General features: G+C 47.6%; 1 protein-coding gene across 2 annotated transcripts in view; it reads right to left on the reverse strand.

Moving 5' to 3' along the window:
* GLIS1 (GLIS family zinc finger 1) overlaps positions 1-20,087 on the reverse strand; it is a 228,348-nt gene that overhangs the window by 91,054 nt on the left and 117,207 nt on the right. The window lies entirely within an intron of this gene.

The following is a 20,087-nucleotide window of genomic DNA, read 5'->3' on the forward strand; positions in this document are numbered from 1 at the left end:
AGCTACTGGGTTTTTATGAAGACTAATTGAGGGAGAAGATATGAAAACCCTGAAAAAAAAAAAAAAACTGTACACAGTGTAACAAAACTGTTAGGCACAGTTGTTAGAAGCTACTTCCTCTCTCTGGGCCTCAGCGTTCTCTTCTACAGCACGAGGAGGGTTAATCTGGAAGCTATCTTCTCAGTCTTTCTGTCCTGTCACCTGGCAGCCATAACCCTAAGGAGGACAAGACATGGCCTTTGTGCCTGATGGACCTCGGGGTGAGCCCCGACTGCCCCTAACCAAGTCTGTGCCTTGGACACATCCCTCCCCAAGGCTGACCCTCCGCTCCCTGGTGTAAAATGAAGACAGGCGCGCCAGCTCTCCAGAGATGGCTGTGAGGTTTTGAGAGCTGAGGTGCAAAGCCCCCAGCACAGTGCTGGCACCTAGTGGGTGAGCTCCAGGAATGGAAATTGTTCTCATTGTCAAACAGCACTCTGAAAAGCATGAAGTGTCCTACAGATGTGATAAAGCATTATTCTTTTTTATTTAATGTTTTATTTATTTTTGAGAGAAAGAGACAGAATACTGGCAGGGGTGGGACAGAGGGAGGGAGACACAGAACCCGAAGCAGGCTCCAGGCTCCGAGCTGTCGGCACAGAGCTCAATGTGGGGCTCGAACTCACAAGCCGTGAGATCGTGACCTGAGCCGAAGTCGGACGCTTAACCGGCTGAGCCACCCAGGCGCCCCTATGATAAAGCATTATTAACAGGCCCAGGTATTTGTCCAGTACGGTCAACTCTGAGCAAGACAAGACATTAAGATGAGCAGGGAGCTGCCCCCAGGTCCTGATTTTAGCCTCCGAGACTGAGGATGAGGAGAGGCACAGCGGAAGCAGAGGCTCAGGGAGCTTATGTCACTTGCCCGAGATCACACGGCTAGTAAGAGTCTGGGCTGGATCTCTGGCTCAGGTCTGTCGCACCCAAACCCCAATTCTGAATCGCTACGTGACAAAAAGTAGCCTCTTAGACAAAAATGCAACCCCATCCTCAAGGATCCACCTCACCCAACCCTAATCCTCGCCCAACCCGAAAGGGGGCTGCAGCCTCCGTGCTAACTTGCCGAGTGCCCACAGCTCTGACAGGTTCCAGGCATCCACCTGCCGAGCACATTGCAGTTTGCAGCCCGGAAGCAATGCTCCCAGGGCCGAGGAGGGGCTCAGCTGAGCCTCTGCATTCCCAAGCACAGGCGAGCCTGCTGGAGAGGGCACGCATGAAGATTTGCTCAGAAGCGCCTGTCACCTTCCCTGGGCTCATTCCTGCTGCGAGGAACACTCACTCCCGCTGGCTCCGGCTGCTGCTGGGCCAGCCGCTCACAAGCCTATTTTTTAATAACTTGGTTGTTTTTTAATTAAAAAGAAATCCCTGGTAACAAATGTGAATGGCCTGAGTTAATGAGAGCAGGCTGCCGCTCGTTTAGCCCCAGCACTGCTTGGCGGTCTCTCCCTTTTCCAAATCGTTTCTGCATGCGATTTTATTGTCCCATTGAGGCAGACCCTGGGCCTGGGCCTCAGAAAACTGTGGATAATTTTATGACCATTAATAGCATTTGGAGCAAAGAAAGCTTAATCATCACACGGGGCTGTTTTGCCAGGGTCTTTCTCCCAGTCTTTGGGTTGGGGAGGTGGTTCTGAGCTTCCTCCAAAAACCCACCAGACCCACTGGGGGCCTCTGGGTTGCTTACCCTCCCTTCACTTAAGGAGGATGTGTGGAGCGATGGAAGGTGGGCCCCCAGAAAGGCGCCGGGGAGCCCAGCGCTTATCAAGCCCCTCTTAGGCATGAGGCACATGGTTCCCTTCAAGTGTCCATCCCTGTGTGGCGGACTCATTCGAGCCATTTTTCAGATGAGAAAAACTGAGGTTTGGAGAGATTAAGTGCCTCTGACCAGGCTCAGGAATAAGAGGTGGGGGTCACAATTCAAACCCAGATCTCTCAGACTTCAAAGCTTGAGTTCGGTCCTGCTGCTTCTCAGCCAACCGATGAACAACTGGGGACCCCCAAACAGGCATCCCCATCTTTGACTCCAATGAAGATCATGTTGGGGGGGGTGTCTTGTGGGAAGTCAAAGTACAACCATTCCAATGGCTCCTGAACTTCAGTCTTTGTCACAGGATAGGACCACTCCATCTACAGACAAGCACATGAAGGCTCAGAGAGGTCTAGTGGTTTACCCAAAGTCACACAGGGAGTAAAGGGCAGAGCTGAGATGCAAACCCATCACCTCCGTGGGAAAAAAGTTATTACCCGACAAATAATTAAGGCCCGTTGGCTTCTTCTCCACTGGATATGTAAGATGTCTTCCTACAATAAACAAACAAGCCAGCTCTTGGAGGGAGGAAAGAAGGAGCCCCTCAGGTCACAGTTTGGCACTGTTTAGGGCTCCAAGCCCATCCAAGCCCTTGTCTTGTGTGACCCTCACAACACTCTGGATAAATGCATCAGCCTCCCTAACTCGCAGAGGGAGGGGAGCATCAGAGCTGGCGAGTGACTGTCCCAGGTCTCGTGGCAACTGCTGGCGCAGTCAGGGCCCAAACCCAGGTCTCCCAAAGCCCATGCCAGACCCTTCCCTGGGCTACCTGCTTTCTCAAAGGCTGGAAATTAAACCATAGACTATAATGTGTGTCCCAGAGATGCTGTTACCACTGCCCACCACGGGTCCCAGTCAGCCAGGGGGCCTCCCACTGCCCTCCCGCCTACTGGTATCTTGCTTCTCCGTCCCCAAAGGCATCCCAAGAACCACCCCTGCTCACTCTTCATCTCCAGGGAGCAAGGGCAGAGTCTTTTCCTGCACAGGCAGGGGAATGAGAAGGGCACATTGGCCCTGCTGCCCTGAGGCAGGCTGGGGGACGGAGGTGCCCTGGGAAGGGCTGTGCCCGCAGCCATGTCTCTCTCTGTGCCACTGGAGCCAAGAGCAGATCCTGGACCTGGTTTCCATGTAAATGAAGCTTCACTGGAGACTTGGAGGGTGAGGAAGTCCTATGTTCGCTTTTATAAGTTAGTGAGAAGTTCTAGAATGTTAGGGCTGGAACCGACTGCCCACTCATTTAATGAACAGATGAAGAAATTGAGGCTCAGAGAAGGAAAGGACCTGCCTTGGTCAGACAGCAAATCCACAGCACAGCCTGGATGGCACCCCCGGGACTAGGTAAGGGTTTGGTTTAGTTTCCTCTTTAAGTCTCTATTTTCTCATCTGTAAAATGGTGCTAACAGCTACTCACAACGTTGTGAGGACAATCACACGAGATTATGGACACAATGCCTTTGGCATGGTACCTAGCTCACAGCACTTGAAAAGAAATGAGGATGATAACGATAATCATTTTCTTCTCCTATTTATCCATGAGGGAGGCAAAGCCCCTGTATTCTAGCCCCAGAATGTCAGGTCTGGCTAACCCTGAGGCCAGACTCAGGACAAGTCTCCAAGGCTCAAGGGTCACCAAATGCAGGACCGGGCAGCCTGAATGAGGTCACAGCCAGCAAATCTGAAGCAAATGACTCCAGTTACACACCAGAGAGTTTTGCAAATTACCGTAATGACTTGGCTATAAAGTGGTACCACATATAAGGTGACTCCCCACAAGAATTTTAATTTATGCTCAAACCTGCCAAGTCTGCACAAGAAGAACAATGATGCATTCAGCATCTCAGGCCCAGATGCCACCTCCTTGCGGTCCCAGGAGCAGCCAGCAGCTGGGTCTAGGAAGGCCTGCACAATGACTGTTCCTCGTTCACCAACAAGCAGAGTTTTAGTGTCCACCAGGTGCCAGGCTGGCGACAGGGTACCACACTTCACAGTATAGAAAACATTTTGCAGCCATCACCTATGACCTTCACCACAACCGTCAAGAGTTGGCTGGGCAGGCTCAGAGGGGGCAAGCAATTTGCCTAAGCTCACACAGCAAGTGTAGGGCTCAGACATACACTGAATCTTCTGACTCAGTTATCTAGTCTAGCAAACATTTTTACTCTAACAAATGTTTTCTAAAAAAGGGCAAAGCAGCAAATATTGTAGGTTTTGCAGGTCACAGTCTGCCACAACTACTCAACAGTGAAAAGCAGCCGCAGACAATATGTAAATGAATGAATGGGGCTTTGTTTCAATAAAATTTTATCTAGAAAAACAGCTCATTGATTCTGGGGCTGTAATCTGCCAACCCCTGAGCTCATGCAGCCTTTAGAGGTAGGGTTTTTGCAGTTAGAAAGACAGAGATTCAAAATATGAAACCATCGCACCTTCTTGCATCTGGAATACGGGGAGATTTTTAGAAGGTGGAGTTGATGTGAAAACCCCTGGAAAATACTGAATGCAGGGCTGGCCCCTTGCAGGCATTCAATAAATGAAGTCCCTTTGGCCTGGATGGGGGGCCCTCACAGCCTGGGCTCATCCCTCCACTTGGGCGTTACCTTGCACTCCCATAGTGCTTTGCTGCTATGCTGCACACATCCTCACCCACCCAGTGAGGACAGCCTGACACCTCCCAAACTCCTCTGGGCCCTCAGAGCTTGGGAGTAGTGCATCTCCTTCCAGGATATTCCCTGCCCTCCGAGCTCCCCTACCTCAGCTCACAGCAGTCTCTGTGAACAGCTACCATTCAAGGTGTACTTTATGCACACCCAGCGCATGCCAAGTACTTGAAATATTTTATTTCTAAATCTCCACCATGTCACCACAAAATCAAGATTACACCACTCTGTACTGCCACACCGATGCTTTTAAGTGCAGTTAGAACCCTGCCTCCCCCACAAGTCTATAAAAACCTTCAGGACAAGAGTTGTGGAGCCCCAGAGCTGCTAAATGTCAATGCCTCCTGAGACATGATTTTGTCCAACTTACTTCACATACAGAAAACATGAACCTAGATGAAGGACAGGCTTATCTTGGTCACACAGTAAGCAGGTTCTTTAGACACCAAGGCCCCCTTGGAGATATTCCCCTCATTCCTAGCACACGGCTGGACCCGCAGGAGGTGCCTGGAAACCCTGGGAAGGTGGGTGGCTGGAAGGACTGTCACTGTCACTTGTTTTTGTGACACATCCACCCAGATTGAAGCCCTGGCCCTACCCTGAATTTTCTGGTTATGTGACCCTAGATGACCTACCTCACCCTTCCGAGCCCCAGTTTCTTCATATGTAAAACAGGGATAAGAATCCCAGCTCCAGAAAAAGGCAGTGAGGAGTAAATGAGTTAATGTATTTAGAGGCACGGTGGGTGCAGCACCCTAGAAAAGGTCCCTCTGTTTCACTTTCTTGACGGGCTGAGGAGACAGAGTAATCGCCTTCCCAGGGTGACCTGGGTCTCTTGGGACAGAAATGCGTGTTCCCAAGTAGTGAGCACTAGTGGCCAAAGAAGGGCAACTTCAGGCTAATGGGGTCCTGAGTCTGAGCCTGGGCTCTGCAGGCTCGGTCAGGGTACAGCAGGGCCCTGGTCCCCTCTCTGAGCCTCAGCTTTCCCCTCTGAGTAGTGGGAGTGCCAGGCCAGGGCAGGAGGAACACTAGAGATCCCACAGAGTGGGAGACAAGAGGCTCCACTTCACAGGCCCAGGAAGGGCGAGTGGTTCTCTCAGGACACACAGCAGAAGCAGGGCCCGCACTGCCACCCTGCAGGACCCCTTTGGCCTCACCAGGCTGCACCGTCCCCTCCCTCTCCTCACCAAACCCAAAGGTCTGGCAAACAGCAGGAGGTGGGGGCTTCTGAAAGAGGAGAAGCAGGAAGGCACACAGCCAGATTCGTTCTCATGTCCACAGACCAGGTGGGATGAGCTAGCCAAGGCCCACTCACCCATGCTGGAGCCACCTTGGGGCATTCACAGCCATCAGAGGGCCTATAACCTTGTCAGGGCTTCTGGAGCCGCAGAGCCTAATGCTCAAGGCCTCACACCGGGCTTATGGCTGCCCATCGTCTCTTATCCCACATCCCCCAAACTCTATAAACTCCCCCTTTAAAGCTAAGCTAGATTTATTTACGGGAACTCAGACCGGTGAAACCTGAGAAGCACTAGGCTCTTTCCATGCCAGAATTACCAATGCCATTTTCCAGAGCAAGAGTAACTGACTTGTCCAAGGTCACGCAGCTGGCAGAGGGTGGAGCCGGGAGATGCGAGCCCAGCTCTCTCGGACTTGGAAGGCAGGATTGGCCTGATGTTGTTGCCCATCATGAAGGGATTTAGAGGCAATGCAGTGATTGCTTCCCCAGTGTGTTAGTCCACTTGGGCTGCCAAAACAAAACACCCCAGCCCGGCTGGCTTCAACGATAGACATTTATTTTCTCACAGCTCTGGAGGCAGGAAGTCTAAGATCAAGATTCCTGCTGATTTGGTATCTGCTGAGAGCTCTCTCCCTGGCTTGTAGATGGTGGTCTTCTCGCTATGTCTTCCGTATGGCCTTTCCTCAGTGTATGCAGAAAGAAAAGAGAAAGAGAAAGAAAAGAGAGAGGGAGGAGAAGGAGAAGAGGAGAGGGCAAGAAGGAGGGAGGGAGTGAATGCACATACCCTCTGGTATCTCTTCTTTTAAGGACACTAATTGTATTGGATCAGGCCCTACCCTTATGACCTCATTTACCCTGAATTACTTCCTTAGAGGCCCCATCTCCAATTACAGTCATACTGGGGGTTACGCTTTCAACATATGGATTGGGGAAGCACAAACATCCAGTCCATAACACATAGTATTCATTCCTTAACAGAGTCCCATATTTCCTATATCTATGGGGCTTGAGAAGGAGACTCAGTATAGATAGCATGTGGGATGCAGATTCTGGGGCCTAACTAACTAGGTTTGCATCCTGGTTTTTCCATTTACTAGCTGTGACCTTGTCTGGGTCAAACTATTTAACATCTCTGTGCCGGTTTATGAAGTTGAAATGGGTTCCTATACCACACGTAAAATGCATACGATAGATAGTACCCCTGGCACACAGTAGACGCCATGTGAGCGTTTGCCTCATTGTTTTCTCATTAACCCACTCCAGAGGGGGCTGTGGAAGCCTGAACCAATCAGCATGACGTTCTCTTGCCAGCCACAGTGCCACAGTGATTGGCACATAATGCAAGTTGGTTTAACTAGAGTCCTGGAACTTCTGTTGACAACTGGGGAAAGAGCAGCCTCTCCTCCCTTACATGCAAGTGAGGAGGCGTGAGGCCCTGACAGCTAGGGGGAGCCATCTTGTCTTCCCACGTGGGTAGTTGGTTGGAAGGCAAGAACAATAAACCAAGAGACACTAAATCATAGCATTGGTGGCGCTAAGAACGTTTTGTGTGAAGAGTGAAGTTCCAATACAATTTTAAGCCTATCTCAAATGGGTTTTCTGTTACTTAAAACAAAAAGCATCCTTACTAATACAATATTCTTCTAGAAAATAATTCTTATCTACTGTGACAACTTTTGTTGTTGGGTAGTTCATTTATACCGTTTACATTTAATGTAAGTAACTTATATTTTGCTTTAAATCTACAATCTTACTACTTGTGTTTTATTTGTCCCACCTACTCTATATTCTTTTTCTCTCTTGCATTCTTTCAGATCAGGGATTTTTTTTTTATCATACCAGTTTCTATCTCTATTAACTTGCTAAACACACATTCTTTTATTATTAGTGGTTTTCTAGCAATTATAGTCTCCATCATAGACTTATTGCATGCAGTCTAATACAGACTAGTATATTTACTATCTCCTGTAAAGTGCAAGAACCTCAAGACTCTACACACACACACACACACACACTTTCTTTCTCTTGCTCTCTCGCTGAGTTATTCTTGTGTGTATTTTAATTCTACATATATTTTTAAACCTCACCAGATATTATCAATGTTTTATATAGTCTATATTTATTCAAATATTTTACCTTCTACTGATTCCATATGGGAGTCATTTTCTTTCTACATGAAGGTATTTAAAAAATTGTTAAGTCTGCTGACAAAGAATTCTCTCAACTTTTGTTTGTCTAAAAATATTCTTTTTTCCCCTTTACTTCTGAGTGATATTTTTGCTGGGTATAGAATTCTAGGTTGGCGGTCACCTTCTTTCAGTACATTACAGATTCATTCCACTGTCTTCTCGAGTTCATCATTTTTGCTGAAAAGTCATCTTTAAGTCTTTCAAGATACTACATTGCCCCCCATCTCTATTTTTAAAGTTTTCTCTTCATGTTTCATTCTCAACAGTTTGACTATGACTAAGATGTGCCTAGATGTGATTTTCTTTTATTTTAAGTTTATTTATTTATTTTGAGAGAGTGAGTTGGGGGGGGGGGGGAGAGAGAGGACAGAGAGAATCCCAAGAAGGCTCTGCACTCTCAGCATGGAGCTTGTGTGGGGCTCCAACTCACAAACAGTGAGATCATTACCTGAGTCAAAATCAAAAGTCAGACGCTTAACCAACTAAGCCAGCCACCCAGGCACCCCTAGATGTGAATTTCTTTGTATTTATTCTGCTTGAAGTTCATAGGGCTTCTTAAATATGTGGCTTGATGTCTTCTGTCAGTTTTGGTAAATTGCTGGCCATTATCACTGTGGATATTACTTCTGCCCATTATCTTTCCTCTACATTCCTGGGGAAACAATGTATGTTAGACCTTCTCATCATGTTCTATAAACCTCTTATGCTCTTTTCTGTACTCCATCTTTTTATACTCAAGCTTCAGTCTAGATATTGTCTACTAATCTATTTTCCAATCCATTAATCATCTCTTTAGCCATATCTAATCTATTAAATCCACCTTTGAGTCCTTAAGCTTATTGTATCTTTTAATTTTCCAATTCATTGATTTTTACAGCTTTCAGATATGTTGAAATTCTCCATTTCTCTATTTTCTCAAACATATTCATGACAGTTATTTTAAATGCTATGTCTGATAACCCCAAAATGTGGACTACCTGTGAATCTGTTTTTATCATGATTCTCCCCCTCTTGCTCCTGTTTCCTTGTATCCCAGATAATTTTTGACTAAATTCCCAATGTTGTGTATGAAATTTTTACAGGCCTCAGATGATGTTACCTTCCTAAGAGAGAATTTCCTTTTGTTTCTTAAAAAAAAAAAAAAAATGTTTATTTATTTTGAGAAAGAGAGAGCGGGTAGGGAGGGAGTCTGTGTGAGCCAGGGGAGGGACAGAGAGAGAAGAGAGAGAAAGAATCCTAAGCAGGCTCCACACTGTCACAGAGCCTGACATAGGGCTCAATCTCATGAATCATAAGATCATGACCTGAGCCCAAATCAAAAGTCAGACACTTAAACAGCTAAGCACCGAGGCGCCCCTCTTTTGCTTTTTATAAGTAGTTAAAAGAGGGGAAGATCATCTTTATCCACTTTAGGCTTTAGCTGCTTTAAAGCTGGGCTTAAGTCTTTGTAAAAGTAGCTCTATGTCTTGCTCATCCTTTCTCCTAGGATGCTGCCCTTCAGGGGTCCCAATTAAAAGCTTGGGAGGCCAGGGCTCCTCTTCCTTGGTTGACACTAAACTTCAGTATGTGTCTTCCTAGAACTTGAAGCTGTTGAAAGTTCTGCTTAGCTTCTCAACCTCTTAACTGCCATCAGCCACTTAGCCTGAGCCACTTAAGAAGCAACAAATATTTTGAAAGGAAAAGCAACACACTGAATGTTAGGCTTGCATTTTGCCACTTCCTGTCTCCATGGAATCTTGGCCCTTCCAGAACTGCCTATCTTGGTAACCCTAAACTCCAATTTTTGTCTCTCCAGCAAAGTAAGATTGTAGAAAGCTGTTCAGCTCTCTCTTAGTCCTACACTACTTGCAAATTGGCAAATACCTGAAAGGAAGAAGTGGTACAGAGTGTCAAATCCACATCAGTGTGTTTCTTTTCTCTTCAGAATGTTGGTTTCTCAAGCCCTGGATGTCTTGGTAGTCCTCTGATGTCTTCAAACAGTTGGTTTTTATATTTTATACAAACTTACTTGGTATAGCCAAATGTAAAAAGTCCCTTCCAGCAAATAATTTTAATGACTGTCTAGTATTCCATCATATGGTTGTACATACTTTATTTAACCTAGCCTCCAGAATTGGGATTAAGACTGTTTAGAAAAGTTTAAAGCTAGAAACCATCATTTAATGAATGTCCTTATAGACCTGTCTTCATGTCCGTCCATATTTACAGCCTTAAGATAAATTCCTAGATGTGGGATGGCTGAATCAAAAGACATGCAAAATTTTAAGAATTTAGCTACCCGCAGTTCAAATTGCTCTCCAAAAGGAATATGAATATATCATTTGATACCATCAGCAGTATAGGAAAATACCTGTTTCCCTGTACCCTCGCCAGTCTGGTATTCTTGTTAAAACAAACAAATCTCTTAATTTACCAGTTCAGGGTTGTTTATAACAGAAAAGAGTAGGAGACAGCCTGTATATCTAATAATACAACAATTATTAGGTAAACTACAGTAAGGTTCTTCAGAAATTTCACAAGGCCATTAAACATGATACAGTAAAATCTCACCATAATGCAATAGCGTGGCGCAAAAACTATAATTAATTAGAAGTACAGAGTTATGTTATTACATAATTTAAAAATTATACTTTTGGTGGTTTTCCAGCTAATATGTGGGAAAAAAGTTCTTAGTTATTAGATTTGTTGGGAATAGCCCATTTACCACATAATACACAGCACACAAGGAACTGAGAAAGTCTCATGTGGTTGTGAGGCGGTCAGTTCCTAAGACCAGCATGCCTTGCAAGCCCCAGAGAAATGAACAATCTCACAGCCCCATTTGTGAAGAGAAGGGATGGAGGGCAGAGGCAACGGCCAATCATGTTTTATATGAATTTGCCTCATCACGAGGCATCTGATAGGTTTTGCTGGATTTATCAAAGGCTTTAATTAGAAGGGAAAATATTTATGAGAAGTATATTCAATGGAAAGGGCAGGATTCAAAATTCCATAGACATGAAAATAACCTGGGTTGTAAAAAAAATGCAAAATTTCCTTTAATATCAAATGCAAAATGTACATCAAACGCTATTAATTCCTTTACCCACTTAACACATGTACACTAAATGCCTATGTGCCAGGACCAGGCACTAGGCACCAGAAATGCAGTGTTCTAGGTACCAGTCACCAGGAATGCAGGGATGAATGAGGAAGATAAATCCCTATTCTCACAGTGCTTTCATTCTGCTAAGAGAGAAGAAGACAATCTCAAAGGCAAACACACAAATATATCCTACAATATCAGGTAGAGATAAACGTTGTGAATTAAAATAGGGGTAAGAAGCTAGAAAGTACAGAGATGGAGATGGTCAGGACAGGTGTCTCTGAGGGGTCTGCACAGAAACTTAAGAGAAGGAAAGAGCCAGGTGGAACCAGGAGGAAGAGCATTCCCACAGAGAGAGCAGCAAGTACAAAGGCCCTGAGGTAGGAGTGTTCTCCAGAGTAGGAACACAAGAAGTCCAGGGGTGGCTGTAGCCCATCAAGCAGGGGTGAAAGGGGCAGGTGATGAGCAAGCTGGACCTGACTGGCAGGGTCTTGGGAAGGTCCTGGTGAGGATCTGGGTTTTACCCTGATGCATCAGGAAGCCATCAGAGGGGGAAAGCAGGAGCAACCAGATCTCACCTATGGTGTGGGATCACATCTGAGTTTTGTGTTGAAAATAGACCTTAGAAGGAAAAGAGTAGGTGATGCAGGGAGAGCGGTGGCTTCATCATAGGAATGTTTTCTAAACTCGCCATTCCTTTGGGGGGTGAGGGAACTGTCCCAATTGCTGACTGTAATGGTGTTTGCACTCCTGACGTAATGACTATGCATTTGTCAAAACTCATGGAACTGTTCACACTCACACGTGATGTGAGTTTTACCTTACACAAATTTTAAAATAATGTCTTTTGAAAATCTCTGTATTACACATTCCAGAATATTTTCTATTATTTTAATAAAAATCTGTGCCAAAATCCATCCTTGAGTATAGACCCAAGATGGAGTTGGCTGTCCCTAACATGGCACAGACCATCTTCCAGCATACCCTTCCCTCCCAGCCCACCACAAGCACTTCCAGGGCAGGGTACGTGTGAGCACACCCAGACACCAGCCCGGGGGACCTCTGGGTACCTGTCCTCTTAATGGCTTACAGAAGAGAACAGCCCTAAAGGACATAGGCATGTTCACATGAGGTAAGGGAACTGATTCGAAAGATGCGCTGCCCAGTACGTTCTCAGGACTCAGGGCTTCCTCTCCTCAAGAGGAGCCTCTGCCCTCCCCCTGCTGTCTCACAGCCTCCTAGCCTGTCTTCCTCCCTACCCCCTCCTCCTACTCCTCCCCTCCCCCTCCCAGCTCCATCCTTGGGAAAGGCTGAAAGGCTGCACCCACATTGGTTGTAAATGACTGCTAGTGTGCTCCCCCCACTCCCCAGGAGTGACTGAGATTCCAGGCTGAGTGGGGAGGGAACCCAGGGGCTGGCTGAAGAAAGCATTATGTGTATTTAGCGTATGTAAATATATTGGGGGGGGGGCGGCGGAGGGCTAATAAACTGGTCTCTCTTAAAATTCTGTTTCTACACTTTCTCACGCTGAGCCATCAAGATTCCAAAATTTAAAATGAGAAATTTCCATGCATCTGGGATTCTAAAATTCCACAGTTCTCTCCTTCTGAGATGATGCATTTTTAGAAAGCTAAGCATTTCAATTACTACGGTTCTAAGATTCTGTGATGTCACAGATGAGACACGAGGAGATTCTCTGGTTCTGGGATTGTAAAATCCCACATGTCTCTAATCAGAAGTCCTGCCACTACCTAGAGTGCCCTGAGCCCACGCACGACCCTGGCTGGTCCAAATCATCAGGGAGCAAAAGTGATGATCACCAAGAACCACTTTTTATCCAAGCCCCAAACAGCCCAAGAGTCATAGGATGACAAGAAATTCAGAGGAAATGCCTGTTGAATCTATAAAAACTTCTCAAAGACAAACATATTCCATCTGTCTTTTTTTTTTTTCAGTAAATACAGGACCATAAATGTTTATGTGAGGCATATATTTATTACTTCATGCTTGACTTAAAAAAAGAAAAAAAAACCTCTTTCCCTTTAAATCAGGCTAATTAACCCCTATGTTCATGCTGGCTCTTCCCCCTAACCGATGAAATATTCCCCCAAAGTGCTCAAAAGTATATGAAACAAGAAGAAAGACATAACAATAGGGAGAAATGCCCAGCTCCAGGCAGCTGGGGGAATGTGGGGTAGGATGTGAGATGCCAGCACGTTAAAATCTCCATCCTCCCTCTCCGGTCTCCCTGGGAAGGATCAGTTGTTTTGACTGAGAAAATACCACCACCTGCAGGAAGACACCTCGACCTCCAGGAAAGGGTGCATCTTGGGATGCAGCCCAGAGCAGGCAGAGGGAACCTTTCCTCATCCCTCAGAGAGAATCAGAGTTTCAGACTCTGGAAAAGATGGTTTGTTTCGTATGAAGGCCACAAAAGGCTGGCAAAGCCTACTGAAGAAGTCATAGAAGTTGCTTTGGCTTCTGAAAAAATTCCCGACTTTGGTAGATCTGAATCCACACAGCTCCCAGGGCCTCTCCTCCAGGAAGCCTTTCTGCTCTCCTCCTCTGCCCTCGAGGAACTACAGCCAGTGTTCCAGTCTGCACTGTCACCCACCAGGCCCAAAGGGCGTCACTGCAACAGGGACTCTCCAGGGTGTATGTTCTACCCCAGGGAGCATGCTGAAAATCACTGGGGGAATTTCTGTTGGTCACAAGGACTGGAAGTCACTGTCATTTAGTGGGGAGGAGTCAGGGATGGGCCCCAAGGAGGGTCAGCTCTCCACTAACTTTTGTATATCTTTCCAGATACTTAAAAGAACTGTAAATGAGCAACCTCGTCACCTATGCCTAGAACATAGCTCCATCTTACATATAAACAGCTTTTTCATGGTCTTAACATATACTGAATTTTCCAGGAATGGAACTACCATGTAAATTGAGGAAAGACTGGCTTGTGTTTTGTTTGGAACTTGCCCAGGAGTTGTTCACCATTTCAGAAAATCACGTCACCCTCGGTCACTCGGCTTGTGATGTCTGTGTGTCTGTAGCTGGCCGGTTCGGGGATGCCGCACGCAGGTGCAGGCAGCTGACGACTTCATCCCGTCTCCTGGCGCGGTTGTGCCTCAGCTTACGCAGGGAAATGCACATTACTTAGGAGTTCCTTCCCTTTCATTTCTTTTTTATAATACAATTGAAACATTATATGGAATTTTTAAGAATTACGGTGTAGGCGGGTTACATTATCTGTGAATTTCATTTTAGGAGAGTAAAGGAGGCAGGACAAGAAGGGCCCTGTTAGAAAAAGGAAGTGCTGATGTGAACCCCCGACCGCAGCCAACTCATTTTTCAGATGGGGAAAGCAAGGCCTCCTCCACAGTCGCATAGTGAGGGGAGTACCGGAGAGCCTTTTGGCCAAGTGTGTCTGATTCTACAGTGCTCAGACACACAGAGGGAGGGCCCATGTCTTGAGGTCTTTGAATCTCATGGTCCGTTTCTGGATTCAGGGACACAGAGAGAGCCCTGAACCCAGAAGGACCGTCAAGAAGGCAGGTGCATGGTTCCCAGGTGGGTCCCCAGGGAAGGGGCCTGGGGACACAAGGTGGGCTGTGCCACGATGACTCTGGGAAGCCCCCAGAGAGGCAGGCCATAGAAGGGGCTCCAGCAGGTGCAGTCCCCGGCACTGGTTGATCAGCAGCGGCTGGGGGGTTGAGATTGAGCTCACCTCCATGCCCCTTTCCTCCCCCACCCCAAACCTTCCCCACTCTCCTGCAATGTTCCCCAACTCAGCTCTCTTCTCTCCCTCAGCCCCCCATTCCCGCACTTAACCACTCTCAATCTCTGCCTCAGTTCAAACAGCCACCTCTTTCACCTGGACGACAGTCTCCCCTCTTCCCTGAATGCAATCCCTGCACCCCACAGCAGCCAGGTGGTCTTTCCAAAGCACGAGAGTCTGACCAGTCCCCCCCTGCTCCTCACCCTCCAAGGCCCCCGCAACCCATGAGATAGCTTCTGAATGTCTAAGCCAGGAAAACAAGACGGAGCACCTTCTGTTGGCCCCAGCCCCTCTCCTGCCGTTCCCAACATGCTCCCTGCTGCAGCTGAGGCCAGCTGCTCACAGACCTGGCCTGTTCTTTGTTCCTCTGAGTCCCTGCCATTCCCCCCACACCACGCATGCCCTCTGTGCTGCCACCCGCCCCAGCCCTGGGTCCCCATCAGAGCTCCCCGTGCACCATGCAGTGTGGCTCAGGTGGAAACTTGAAGAAGAAATGCGGAAGCGAACACATCCACCAACGAGGCCTTGGATGACTCGTGAACCCCTGCTGCCAGGAAAGGCAGATCTAGAAAGGCAAGAGAGACAAGAAGCCTTTTCTATAAGATTCAGCCCCTGGGGGTGGGCCGGCCAGGCGCAGACTCCGCTCCAGCCATTACAGCTTTACTGACCGAAACCCACGGATTCCCCTGAGAAGTGGGGGATGGAAACGCAGCGAACATATCCACAAACGTGTCTGAGGGTCTGGGAAGCAGCACCTAGCAGTGTTTTCATTCCAAACAGCAGCAGGCCTCTGTGGGGCGGTGGAAGTGTGGGTGGATGCAGCCTTGGCCCAGCCCGGGCTCTGCTCCCAGCTGCACCGCCCGGACTTTGCAGGCTGCAAGGAAGAGGTTTCTAGGAAACGCAGCTGATGAGGGACAGCCCATTCGAGGATGCTCATGGCTGCTGTGAGTGGCTGCTATGATTGCAGAAAAGTCTGCCCACGAGGTCACATTTCACCTCCGTGGGGAGGCAGGCAGGTTCTCATTAAAAGTAAACGCATCAATGGTGTATTTTGGTCCAGTGGCCCTCACGTTCAGTGCTGACCCCATATCTCACACTTGGGGTCAAGAGTCCGAGGAAAGGCCCCCTGGGCAGGGACGCCGAGTCTGTCATTCTAGGCTTCCCTGAAGACTCACTGCACGTCTTGAGCAGCTCCCAGCCCCTGGGCCTGTTTCTGTTCCTATAAAATAAAGGAAGTGCACTGGAGGTGCCCCTAAATGTTCGTGTTCTTTCTAGACCCACACAGCCATACTGAATTCCCTGTCAAAAGGCCTCACGACCCAGAGGAGGGGCTGGTCTTGGATAGGCCCCAGCCTCCCCTGCCCCAACCCAGGCCCTAGCACTTGGGGCTCCTCACTACCCGGGGGCCTGCCACCTCCCAAAGGAACCCAAGGCTTTCTCTGGAATGTGCTGAGAACAGCACCTATCCCTCCCCGACACTCCTACTCTGAGCCAGGCCTGGGTACTGGACACTGAGATGAGCCAGATGCTGGTGATGCCCTCAGGAGCCAGTCAGTGGTGAGTGACATGGACCTTTAAATACAGAAGGACATCAGGACGGATCAGTACCAGTACTGAAGTGCCCCCCATCCCCAAGGATGAGGCGGCATACCTGTGTACTCATCCTTTCTCCAGCGTCGTGGCCACTTCCTCCTGACCCTGCCTTGTGACTGGCTGCTCCCAGGAATGCTGGGAGTCCCACTCCTGAGCCCTTACTGCATGACATAAGTTACGTCTGCACCTGGTAGGGCAGAGTACTATGCTAAGTGGGTCACATGAGCCTCTCAATAGTCTCGTTAGATAGATCAGTTAGCCCATTTTACAGGTGAGGAAACCAAGGCCCGGAAAGGTGAAATGACTTCTCCCGAGTAACACATCTAGAAACAAGCCGACCTGGGACTTGATTCTAGACTTGGAATAACCCCTTAGCCAGGGTTATAGTGTTCATCCCATGCCCCACCCACAGGACAACCCACAGGCCCAGGGAGGCCATTCCCAGTGGCACCACAAACACACATCCTAAGAAGCATTACCTCAGTCATTCTGATGTTAAGATGCCAGGGCTAAAACAGGCTAAAAACTCTATTACAATGATCATCTAATCTCAGCCTTCTGTTTTACAGAAAAGAGAAACTGAGGCCCACAGAGAGCAAGGGGGCTTGTCCACGTTCACACAGACAGTGGCCAAGTCAGGATCAGACCCAGTTCTCTGCAGTCCCCATGAGGCACTCACTCACTCCATGGTGCCTCACTTCTACCTCTTAATGGCGGCTGGAGGGGGTAACACTCTCCTTAGCCTCCTGGAAGAGATAAGACATTCACAGGCACAACTTGGTTTATGAGTGCGTCTCAAGGATTCTCCCATCAGTTCTGAAGGCAGAGGTCATCGTTAACCTTACTGGAGAGATGAAGAAACTAAGTCTGGGAGGCAATGAGGACCATGCCGGTAAACTGCCTGGGGTCACGCCCAGGCTCTCTCTAGGATGCCAGGCTGCTAGGCTGCTGGCTTTGACCATACGGCACCTCACGGTAACCTGTATGGCCCCACTGGGCCTCACCGAAGCCTATGGCTATCACTGACCTGTGCTTCTGATGCCAGCTCAGTGTCATGGCATCATTTCTTCAGGCCAACCCTGACATTGCAGGGTACCATCTTAACGCAGGCATCTGGCTAGAGAAGAGTGGGGACAGAAAGGGGCAGGAGGGCCTGGGCTCAGGACGTGAGGTCCCCAAAGCCTATCTGCTTCCTCCTCACCCTGCTTGGCTGCCAGGTTTTGCCGGGTGAGCCATGGCAGCTCACTGCCAAGCACAGGGACCCTGTCAGCGGGCCGGCCATGAATGAGTGCAGTGTTTGGGAGCAGAGTCAACAAGATGGATGTTGTTTCGTTCCGGCTCCACGCACCGTAAACATTCTGTGGCAGACGCAGCGCCAGGTGGCTCGCTGGCTCACACCCGGCAGCCGGACCAGCCTGCAAAGGCCCATTAACATGGACATAAACAAGGAGGGCCGGGGGGTGGAAGGCAGGGAGGCCTCTGGGGTCTGTCCCACTTTCAGAGACAACACAAAGGACACAAAGGAGCAGAAATCCAGGAGCCGGGCTGGAGGTGGAGGTGGCCGAGCGAGGAGGAATGAGGCCCCGCCTGGTTCTAATCCCAGCTCTGACGCTGATCCTCTGTGCAACCTTCCACAAATCTCACACCTTATCCAGGCCTCGGTTTCCTCATCTGGAGAAACAGGAAAGGGCTTCACTGTCAGGTTGCAATGAGGCCCACAGAAATTCTTTCTGAATGAGCTGACTGCACCAGCAATTGCTTAAAAACAAGGACTGTATCTGATTCATTCTGACCAAGTGGTTAACAGCATGGGCTTTAGAGACAGACAACCTACCTGGTCTGGAATCCCCACTCTGCCACTCATCTGCCAGTGTGGTCATGGCCAGGTAACCCAAACTCTCTGAACCTCCCCCTCCCTTAACTGTAAAATGCAGACGATCATGCTTGTTGCACAGGTTTGCTGTAGGGGTCAAATGCCACAGGCACTTAGCCCAGGGCCCAGCACACAGTCAATGAAAGGTCTGTTAATTATCTGTAGCTCCTAAACCTCCTGGAGGAGGGTCTCACGATGAAGCGGGGGTGGCCAGGTCTTCTGGGATTCCCCCCTCCTGATCTAAGATGATCTTTGGATCCTGGACCAGGCGCTCAGCCTGCCAGGCGCCCGTGTGGGCCTCACAGCCTGGCCCCAGACATCAAGCCCCAGGCCCATGTGGGAGGCAGTCCAACTTGACGAACATCACTTCTCCAAGAGCCAGTTGGCCAAAAATCAACATGTCAAATGACCAATTTATCAAAAGCCAATTAGCCACAAATTACTTTGCCAAATGGCAATAATCCCAAATTACCCAAACAGTTACCCAAAACTTGTTTATTTTAACCATTTATAACGATGACAATTTGTGTTGGAGGAGACGGTTTTAGTTTTAGTAAGTTTTCATTCTGTGTTCAGAGTAGCATTTTAAAAAGTATTAAATTGGTCAAAATCAAGGATCATAGATTGATTTAGTCTTCTTATTTAGTATTTATTCAGTTTATTTCATTATCAGAAATCAAGTACCATTGTTTCATACAGGAAATCTTAAAGTTACACTGTGTAATAGGCTGAAGAGTGGCCCCCGAAAAGATAAGCCCACATCAAATCCCTGGAATGTGTGAACGTGATCTTGTTTGGAAATACCGTCTTTGCGGATGTAATGAAGTTAAGGGTCTTAAGATGGGAAGATCTTCCTGGATTATCCTGGGGGCCCTAAAACCAATGGGAAGCATCCTCATGAGAGACACATGCAGGAGAGGAGACAATGTGTCCCCAGAGGCAGAGACTAGAGCAGTGCAACTACAGGTCAAGGAACGCCAACAGCCACAAGAAGCTGGAGGAGGCGAAGATCGGATTCTATCCGTTAGCCTCCAAAGCCAGCACCTTGAAGCCAGACTCTTCCCGAAGGGTAAGAGAATAAATGTCTGTTGTTTTTAAGCTACAAAGTTTACGGTAATTTGCTACAGCAGCCTCAAGAATCTAATATACATATTTCTAAATCATTATTTTATGCCATTTCCTATTTTGCCAACTCTTTTCTTTTTAAGGGATTCTTCTGCTAACTTCTCAAGAAACCTAGTGACTTGAGTTTGTTTATCTCTGGCAATTAACACACAGCTGTGACAGGGCTGTGTACATGACTTCTTAGTTTATTTATTACTTTACCCATCGTTTAGGACTTTTTATGGCTTATAAATAACTTCTTACTTTTTTCTTTAAAATTTCATATTTATGGGTCACCTAGGTGGCTCGGTCGGTTGACTGTCTGACTCCTGATTTCGGCTCAGGTCATGATTTCAGGGTCATGGAATCCAGCCCTGCATCAGGCTCTGTGCTGAGCGTGGAGCCTGCTTAAGATTCTCTCAATCTCACTCTCTCTCTCTCTCTCTCTCCATCCCTCCCTCTCCCCCTCTCCCCCATCTGAATGCTCTCTCAAAAAAAAGAATAAATAAAATAAAATTTCATATTTATGGTTAAAGATATCAAGTTTGTTATCTATTATTTTAAAAAATCAGTGAATCAAATCCAGCAATATATAAAAAAGATAATTCATCATGACCAAGTAAAGTTTATCCTCAGAATGCAAGGTTTTAGATCAATCAACATAATTCACTAAATTAAAAAAATAAAGAAAAGCCATATGATCAGCTCAACAGATGCAAAAAAAAAAA

The sequence above is a fragment of the Herpailurus yagouaroundi genome, unplaced genomic scaffold (assembly GCF_014898765.1).
Source record: "Herpailurus yagouaroundi ecotype Mexico unplaced genomic scaffold, PumYag 77, whole genome shotgun sequence".
Classification (NCBI taxonomy): Eukaryota; Metazoa; Chordata; class Mammalia; order Carnivora; family Felidae; genus Herpailurus; species Herpailurus yagouaroundi.